The sequence below is a fragment of the Gossypium arboreum genome, chromosome 11, assembly GCF_025698485.1.
Source record: "Gossypium arboreum isolate Shixiya-1 chromosome 11, ASM2569848v2, whole genome shotgun sequence".
Taxonomy (NCBI): Eukaryota; Viridiplantae; Streptophyta; class Magnoliopsida; order Malvales; family Malvaceae; genus Gossypium; species Gossypium arboreum.
In genome coordinates, this window is record NC_069080.1 from 96370417 (window position 1) to 96381067 (window position 10651).

Here is a 10651-nt window from a genome sequence, read left to right on the forward strand (position 1 = left end):
GGTATTGAGTTAGTCCCTGGTGCAACACCTATTTCAATTGCTCCATATAGAATGGCCCCGAATAAACTGAAAGAACAGAAGTCACAGTTGCAAAATTGACTGACAAGGGTTTTGTGAGACCAAGCTTTTCACCGTGGGGTGTTCCAGTATTATCGTGAAAAAGAAAGATGGATCTATGAGGTTATGTATAGATTACCGACAGCTTAATAAGGTGACGATTAAGAATAAGATCCTTTTCCAAGTATTAATAACTTGTTTGATTAATTGAAAGGAGCGACATGGTTTTCTAAAATAGACTTAAGGTTCGGTTACTACTAATTGAGAGTGAAAGACACGAATGTACCGAAAACTACTTTTCGGATAAGGTATGGTCACTATGAATTTCTTGTCATGCCTTTTGTGTTAACGAATGCTCCTGCCGAATTTATGGACTTAATGAACCATATTTTCCAACTATAATTGGATAAATTTGATGTTGTTTTTATTGATGACATATTGATTTATTCGTGTGATGAATCCGAGCGTGTTGAACACTTGAGAACTACTTTGAAAACCTTGAGAGGAAAATAGTTGTATGCTAAGTTTAGTAAAATCGCGTTTTGGCTTCAAGAAGTTGGATTCTTGGGCCATATTGTTTCAGGTGATGGTATTAGAGTTGACACAAGTAAGATCTCGGCTATTGTTGAATGGAAATCGCCGAAGAATGTAACTAAGGTTAGAAGCTTTCTAGGCTTGGTCCGTTATTACAGAGGGTTTGTTAAAGGATTCTCCATGATTGCTACTCCGATGACGAGGTTGTTACAGAAAGATGTCAAGTTTGAATGGACAGAAAAGTGCTAATAGAGTTTTGAGAAATTAAAGGCATTATTGACTGAGGCTCCGATTTTGGTACAACTAGAGTCAGGCAAAGAAATTTTTATTTATAGTGACGCTTCCTTAAATGGTTTGGGATGTGTGCTTTGTAGGAGGGTAAAGTTGTAGCTAATGCTTCGAGACAGTTGAAGCCTTATGAAAAGAACTACCCGACACATGACTTAGAGTTGGCCGCCATAATGTTTGCTTTGAAGATTTGGCGACATTATTTATTTGGTGAAAAATGCCATGTCTTTACCGATCACAAAAGTCTTAAGTACTTGATGACTCAAAAGGATTTGAACTTGTGACAATGAAGATTGTTTGAACTGTTAAAAGATTATGAGCTTGTGATCGATTACCATCCGGGTTAGGCGAATGTAGTTGCTGATGATTTGAGTAGAAAGTCATTGTTTACCTTAAGGGCTATGAGTACACGACTGACTTGGTCTGATGATGGTTCGATTCTAGCCGAGTTGAGAGCTAGACCGACTTTTCTCCAACAGATTTGTGATGCTCAGAAAGTTGATAAAGAGTTACAATGTAATAGCCTGATTTTAGGCTTAGTTGGAACAAGGGTTTAGGAACCACTCACCCGAGGTCGAAGAAAATATTTTTGATATTATTTTATGTGTTATGGCATGATTTTATGAGTGCATGAAAATTTTGGTGAATTTATTTTAGCGATTGCATGCTTAATTGCGAAAAAGGAGTAAATCGTATAAAGTGCAAAAGTCCTATTTTGATAGCTAGGGTGTTAATTTTCCATGAATCTTAATGTGGAGGTGTTTAAAAGACAATTAAGCCAATTTTAGAAGGGTGGCCGACCATAGGGGACAAGTTGGTCAAAAAGTCAAAAGTCTAGGTGGGTTGGTGACTTAATTGAATAAAATAAAACAAAATGAATTCATCTTTTCATTCTCTTCTCCTACCACTGAAATTTTCAACCATTAGAGGGGCTTTTGAGATTCAAAATTTCACAAACTTTAAACCCTTTCAAGTAAGTGATCTTGATGACTTTTCTTAAATATTTTTGTACTTTTGAGACCCTTGTAGCATGAGCTTTCTAATGGGGGTACTATTTTGCAAAATGCTTGAAAGTCTAGGGTTTTTCCATGAGAGCATTTATGTTGTTTGCTGAATTTTTATGGAAGAAAATGAGTCTTGGATAGGTAATAAGCAACTTTTGTGAGGAAGTTTTCATAGAAACCCTAACTGAGGACTATTTTGCATAAGTTGTAAAATAGGTGATAAATGTATGAAATAATGAGAAATGTGGACTACTTCTAGTATAAAAAGTATTCAGCTAGGCTTGATTAGTGAGGAAATGTGATTAAAATCAAATTTCGAGCCTAGAGGTAAAATGGTCATTTTGTGAAAGCCTAGGGGCAAAATGGTCATTTTGGCCAATTATAAATTTTTGAGTATCTAGATTTATATACTGATGAAATGAATGAATTTTATCAATATAGATCAGGAGAAGCGTGATTCGGGTCTTGATTGGGGTAAGAATAAAGTTTACGAGGATTAAGCTTGTTTCCATCATTTTATACTGAGGTAAGTACACATGTAAATAAAGTGTCATTGTAGCTTACTTTTAAATGTTTTATTTTTACCATGTATCATAAATTGTACTCAATGTCATCAAAACCATAAATAATGCGAGGTAAGAGTAACCTACGTTATGATCAAGTGCAACAGCATCAGGTTAGATACGAGATCTTGTTGAACCTCAGAAATAGTATAGGATGTAAAAAGGTAAGTCATGAAAAATTGAGTGGTCTGAACTCATGAGTTGAGTCTGAGTTCATGAGATAAGCGAATATGTAATGTGGGTTCGGGTACTGACTTCGTGCGTATACTCATGAGTGGTTCAATGAGATGACATTACATAATAGAGCTATAGGGTTCGGGTACTAACTTGGTAAAAAGGCCTGTGAGTAGCTCAAATATACAAGTATTACAAAGTTTGAGGTAGCTTTGGCTACTTTTATGGTACTTAAGAGTAAACTATCCGAGTTTTCATTAGTATTTTCGAGTGTTCAATGGGTAACTCGGTGAATGGGTTAGTGATACTTCTAGTGAGGTAGGTCAATAGAGAGAATGAATTTGAGTTATTTTACAGGTAATTGTAGGTATGTATACTAAACTCCCGAATGAAGACCTTAGTATGTGATGAGATGTAGTAAGTATGCATAGAATAAGTGAAGAGTAAGATAGATAGATTAAAATATACATCATTTAAGTATGATAAACCACGGTTTGATGAATGTATTACTAATTACACTTATTTACATATATGCACTTACTAAGCTCCCATGCTTACCCTATTTCCTTTCCATTTTCTTACAGTGCTGCCAAAGTAGTTCGAGGATCTTCACCTAAGTCGGAGAAGCTAGCCACACTATTCTTGAAGCACTTGGTATAACTAGTTTTATCATTTTGATTATGGCATGTATAGGAACTTTTGATTTTATTTTTGTGTCACTTTGTTTTGGGGTCAAAGGTGTTGGCTTGTTTTAGCATTTGACTCATTTTGTTTAAAGCCATGAAATTGGCTAATACTATAAGCCAATATATAAATGCAAGATAGTCTTTTACGAATGTGAAATTGTTGGCATGGTTGAATTTATGAAATGTATATAGGTTTTAGCTATGGTTTTTGGTTGATAAATCATATTAAGTTAGATTTTGATATGTTGATTGGTATTAAATTGTGTTTCAGGGTGGCATTGGGATTTGTAAATAGCCTTATATTGTCTACACGGGTAGACACACGGACGTGTGTCACACATGGCTAGCCCCATGGGCATGTTGTCCGGCCGTGTGCCTCCTTCATGTGAAAGTTTCAAGTTAATATGCATGGTAGTAAACACATGGGTAGAGACACGGTCGTGTGTCTCAGCCATGTGGAGGAGATGGCCTATATCCACGGGCGTGTGCCTTAGCCGTGTGCCCCTTATTGGATATTGACGTCAAAAATAGACTGTCAAGGTTTTTGGGCACGGGCTAGGACACGGGCGTGTCATGGCCGTGTGAGGGACACGGGCCATAGACATCGGTGTGTGTCAGGCCGTGTGAAAACCTCTTTAGGTTCAAATTTAGAATTTAATTCACACGGGCATGGGACACGGCTGTGTCCCTTGATGCTTAGGCCGTGTGTGTCACATGGGCCATTAACAGGCCATTTCTTAATGACCACACGAGCGTGTTGCCCATCCACATGGGCTTGTGCTCTGTTTCAAGGGTTATTTTTTTAAAGTTGGTTAAGGACCCGAGCCTGTCTCGAATGGTTTCAACGGACGTTTGAGGCCTCGTAGGCAAATGTTAAGGATTTTATATAAAGTTTTAAAATTTATCAAGTCTTGATGATTCGAAAAAGTTAGAATGAATGTATTTAAGTGTGGTAATGCCTCATATCCTATCCCGATCTAGGACTCCCATGTAGGGTGTTACATACAAGTTAAGAGAATTCAGTGTAAGTCCAGCAGTGAACCGGATTTTCTGAGTGACTCCGATAGTTGTTTGAGATTTTGTGGTAGGATCTGTGTTCCTAAGGACACTAAGTTGATTCAGAATATTTTACATGAGGCACACAATGGTTGTTTGTTAGTTCACCTAGGCAGTACGAAAATGTATAATGACTTGAAGAAAATGTATTGGTGGAATGGTATCAAAAGAGATATATCAGAGTTTGCATCGAAATGCTTAGTTTGTCAGCAAGTAAGGGTTGAACACCAAGTACCTTTAGGTTTAATTCAACTCGTCATGGTTCCCAAGTAGAAATGGGACTGGATTATCATGGATTTTGTTACAAGTTTGCCTTTAACTCTGAGAAAGAGAGATGCCATTTGGGTTATTGTTGATTGACTGAATAAATTGGCTTATTTCATTCCAGTGTATACCGATTACTAACTCGATAAGTTAGCTGAATTGTACATTGGTGAAATTGTAAGACTTTATGGAGTACCTATATCGATTGTATCGAAAAAAGATCCAAGATTCACTTCACGATTTTGGAAAAAGTTATAAGAAACTTTAGGTAAAAAGATGAACTTTAGCACTGCTTTTCATCCACAGACTGATGGTCAGTCTGAGCGAGCAATTCAGATCTTGGAAGACATGCTCCGATGTTGTGTATTGGAATTCCAAGGTAGCTGGGAAAAGTTCTCATCGTTGGTGGAGTTTTCATACAAAAACGGTTATCAGTAGAGTTTGAAAATGACGCCTTATGAGGTATTATATGGGCATAAGTGCTGAACGTCGTTGTATTGGACTGAGCTTAGAGAAAATTAGATTCACGGAGTTGATCTAGTCAAAGAAAACGAAGAGAAGGTGAAGATAATTCGTGATTGTCTGAAAGCCACTTCAGATAGATAGAAATCCTACGTAGATTTGAAAAGGAAAGAAATTGAGTATCAAGTCGGTGATATGGTATTTTTGAAAGTATTCCCATGGAAAAAGGTTTTGAGATTTGGCAAGAAGGGCAAGTTGAGTCCTCATTTTATAGGGTCGTATGATATCACCAAGAGAATAGGGCCAGTTGCCTATCGGTTGGCTTTACCATTGGGATTAGAAAAGATTCATGACGTATTTAATGTGTCTATGTTGCGCCGATATAGATCAAATCCTTTACATGTTATTTCACAGACAAAAGTTAAGATTCAACCGGATATGACTTATAGTGAGAAACTAGTTAAGATTTTGGCACGAGAAGTTAAACAATTGAGAAATAAAAGCATTGCCTTGGTGAAAGTGTTATGGAAAAGACATGGGGTTCAAGAGGCTACATGGGAGCCCGAGGATGCCATGAGGAATCAATACTCAAACCTTTTTACCGATAAGATTTTCAAGGACGAAAATCCCTAAAGGGGGGGGAGTTGTAACATCCCAAATTAGGGTCTAGTCAGAACAGTGGTTTTTAGACCACAAATCCAAAATAAAAATAATTATTTTATGATTATTTGACGATCCATGATATGATTGCATGATTGTGTGAAATTTTCATGAAGAAATTCTATGCCTAAAGTGTCCAATTTGACCTTAGGGACTAAATAGAATAAGTTGTAAAACTTGTGTTCTAGAAGCTTCAAGTATGAAATTGCATTAGATTATTCATTAGAGGTCTTTAAATAGCAATTTGACCAAGTTCTAAAATTTCAGTCAAAAATAGGCATGAATAGGAAAATTTTGAAAGAAAGAACTTTAGGGCATTTTGGTCATTTGGTAAATAAAAGAATAAAAAGGGAAAAATCAAGCAAAAATTATGTCCATCTTCTCTAAGGGTGCCGAAATTTGGGGATTCTCCATAGTTAGGGTTTTCAACATTTTCAAGCTTGATTGTAAGTGCTCCCAAGTCCTGTTTTTAATGTTCTTTACATTTTTGAAGTTGTCATCAAACAATCTAGACATTTCTACCACTATTTTGAGCTAGGGTTCATGTATGAAATTTGACCTATGTGTGACATGGTTGTGTTTTGATGTTTAATGGAGGAATATTAATGTTAAATGTGTGATAAACATCTTTTGTTAAGTGATTTTTAGTGGAAACACCTAAAAAGGACTTGTTTGAAAAAGGTGTAAAAGTAAGTAGTAGAAATGTGGAATAAAGAAAAATGTGGGCTGATATGAGTTAGAATATGAATCAGCTAGGCTTGGGTAACCAAGAAATTGCATGCATTTCATTTTACGAGCCTAGGGACTAAAGTGTAAATAAGTGAAAGTTAGGGGTAAAAAGGTAATTTTACCAAAGTATGTGTTATGGGTCGATTTTAACAATGTCAGTATTGAAGAATTTGAATTTGGCATTATAGATCAAGAAAAACGTGATTCGAGTCTTGACTGGGGGAAAAACAAGGTTTACGAGGATTAGGCTCGTTTCTGTCATTTTGTACCGAGGTAAGTTCATTTGCAAATAATGCAACATGTACCATACTTTAAATTCTTTAATATTGCATGTATGGTAAGTTAATATGAGATGTTATGTCATATTTCTATTGCTTTGATATCAAATGAATTTTAATGCTTTACCACTATTATGAGTATGCTTTGATTATTCTATGAGTATGTGATTGGCACTATGGATATTGAAATTGACATTATGAGCAACGAAAATGTGTTATCGAAGAATCCCGTTTGACCCTTAGGAATAGTTAGGATACAAGTGACATGTCACTAGGAGCTATGTGATATAAACTCATAGAGTTGTGGTCTGAGTTCATGATATATGTGGCATCTGAACTCATTGAGTTATAGTCTGAGTTCATGATGTATATGACACATGATTTGGCAACCGGGTACTGGTCTCACATATTTTACCGGTGGCTGGGTAGTCCGGCATGTGTTGCGGATATCTGACAGCCTATGTTAGCAGACCCATGAGTAGCTCGAAAGCAAGCAACATGTGATATGTGATATGAGGTAGCATTGGCTACATATGATGAAACAGTCCGATTTTGACCCTAGTTGGAATAGTGGTTTCGGGACCACATATCCGAGTCAGAAAATATTTTAATTTTATTTTTCGTGCCTATTATAAGTGAATTGACATATGTGAAAGTCTCGTGTGAAAATTTAATTGTTTGTGAGCCTAATTTGTAAAAAGGACCTAATTGCGTAAAAGGTAAAAGTTGTGTGCTAGATGTTAAAGTACCTATTTGAGTTGGCTTTCTAAAATAAAGGTCCTTATGTGATTATTTGACCATTAGAAGTTTGAATGGACATAAAAAGGCATGTGTTAGGTGAACTTATATTGGTTTAATGAAAGGGAAAAATGGTCATTTAGGTTTTTATGTTAATATTAATAAAACAAAGCTTAAAATAAGCTCATTTTCATGCTCATTCACCGAAATTGAAAAGAAAATAAAAAAGAAAAGCTAAGCTAGGGTTCGGCTACTATTTTTGGTGATTAAGGTATGGTTTTGACTCGATTTTTGATAATTTCTACGTTTTTGTGATTGCTGTTTAGTATACTACAAAGCCCATGCTTCAATTTCTGATTTTGGTGATAATTTTGAAATATGCCATGGATGAATTCATGATTTTTATGTTGTTAAATGGTGAATTATGGAAGGTATGTTTTGGGTTGACATATGTTGTCTTTGAATTTTTTATAAAATTGAGTAAATTGGGTTAATTTGTAAAAATGTTATTTTGAGGGGCTAAAATGTGAAATAAATGAAATGTGTGAACTAGTATGAGTACTAGGAGAATTTGGCTAAGCTTGTGTATATGCAAATTATGTGTATTTTGTGATTTTGTGAAATAGGGACTAAAGTGTCGAAATGTGAAAATGTGAGGGCTAGTTTGCAAATTTACCTAAATATGTGTTTATGGATTGAATTGAATTATTTGGTGAAGAAAAGGGTTAATTTTGAATACTTATAATCAAGAAAAGAGGAGTTCAGATTTAGATTGAGGAAAACTGAAGATTATAGAATAAACGTTCGGGTCGACACCTTCAAGTACAAGGTAAGTTCGTACTTAAAATATGATGTTAAGTAAGCTTTGATGCCTTTATTATACATGGGTTGTATATAATTGAATTGGATAATATGATGATGAATCAGAAGTTTTGGCACTAAGTGTGCGATTTAAACTATCTTTGGCACTAAATGTGCGATTTAAACTAGCTTCGGCTACTTGAGGCACTAAGTGTGCGATTTTGACTTATTCTCAGTTATTTGAGATGGCACTAAGTGTGCGAAAATATTTAGCTTCAGCTAATCTTATTTCACTAAGTGTGCAGATATCTAAAATACGAATAATTTATGGAAAGTCTTATAACATTCAATAAGAGGTAAGTACGAAAGTGAATAAGTACGGGAAGATTTAGGTATGTATAATACCTAAGTGGTAGATGATGTTATATATGTGAATTTCATTGAGTTGATAGGGTCTTATGGATTGACATTGTTCAAATACTCATATGTTGTCATTTTATGTTTCATATACTGTTGATGAGTTGAGTACGAGCTGACTAAGCTTTTGAAAGCTTACTTTGTATGTGTGTTTGAATTGTTTTGTAGATATCGAAGCTACCAAGCTCAGGGATCGTCAAGGATTGTCGCCACACTATCAGACCTCATTTTGGTATTTTTGAAAATGCATATATATTTAAAGTATGGCATGTATAGGCTAGGAGTTGTGAAAGTATGTTTTGTGATGTATATATGTTTAGCCATGTGAATTGGCTAATTTATGTTTGAACTCATATTTGATAATGGTTTATGATATGTGATGTTAATTTGAAATTGTAGTATGCTTAGTTGGATAAAGAAAATGGTGAGTGTTGTGAATTTTTGGAATGAGATTGTATGATGATTTGATATAATCTTACATTATGTTCATTAGAAATAGGTAAGGTTTATAAGTATGTGAACGGTTGATAATATTATGGTATGAGTGATATGTGTTTTAGCATAAAAAAATTTTGGTTGATTGGATTATACATATATGCTTGTTTCCATGCTTGCAGGTTGACCCAAAAAAAAAAGGGTGGCAATTTGGCTTAAACCGAGCATGCATTGTGCCACACGGTCATAGCACACGGGCGTGTCTGTTGGCCTTGGGTTTAAGTCAGTAGCTAGCTAAGAACCACACGGCCATAGCACACGGGCATGTCTGTTGGCAATGGGGAAAATTTAGAATGTAAACTCTGTTTTGGCATGGCCTGGTTACACAGACGTGTGACCTCAACAGAATTGAGAAATTTTGCTAAGTTCTAAAAATTTTGAATGTGCTCGGTTTAGTCCCAACCTATTCTTAATGCACGTTTAAGGTCTAGTTGACCTAAGAAAGGGATTTTATGTTGATGTTTGACTATGATGCTATGATGTTTGTGAAATGAATGCAAAGTGTTTCGATATGTTCGGTAATACCGCTTAACCCTAGTCCAACGATGGATACAGATTAGGGGTGTTACATATGAGGCACTTAGGTGCTAGATTCTTATGTATCTGATAGTATTTTGAGTGTTCAATGGGTAGTTCTAAAGGAAGTTTAATGAGTAATCTTGATGAATATGTCAAAGATAAGAAAGTAAGTTATCATGTGCAAGTGGCACAGGTATGTACACCGAACTCATGAGGATGACATGAGATATGATGAACTTGTGGTAAAAATATATATATGTATATATATGAAGAATGAGTTAAGAGATGTGATAAAAATGCAAGATCATGTTTATTATGTTAAATGTATGATTAGTATTTGTTAAGTTGCATTTTATTTGCATGTGAACTTACTAAGCTTTAAAGCTTACCCCCTTTCCTTTCCTTTTCTTATAGCGCTGCCAAGCTAGCTCGGGGATCGAAAGACATCGAAGACTCGATCACACTATCAAACTGAATATTGGGTATAGCTGATCTTATCATTTTGAGTATGGCATGTATAGGGACTTGGTCTTTTTGTTATATGTCATATTGATTAGCCAAATGAGTTGGCTCATGAAAGTATTATGATTATTTTGTATATTGCCATGAGAGGTGGCTCATATTGATTATTTGGGTGTAACCCTAATTATTGGTGCATGCATGCAAATGTGTTTATGCTTTAATGTGGTTATGGTTACTTATGGATAATGAGTGTGACGGATGACATGTATGTTTGGTGTATGAAATATGATTAATGTGTATGCCAATAGAGGTGATGCTAGTGGGTAACTTGAAAGTAAGTTAGTAAAGATGATAGACAAATATGAAATTGGTGTGGAATGCCATATGAAAGCATAATAGTTTGAATAGGTGATATGTTGACATTACCAAGTCATATTTTAACCATGAATATGAGTGCTTGAATA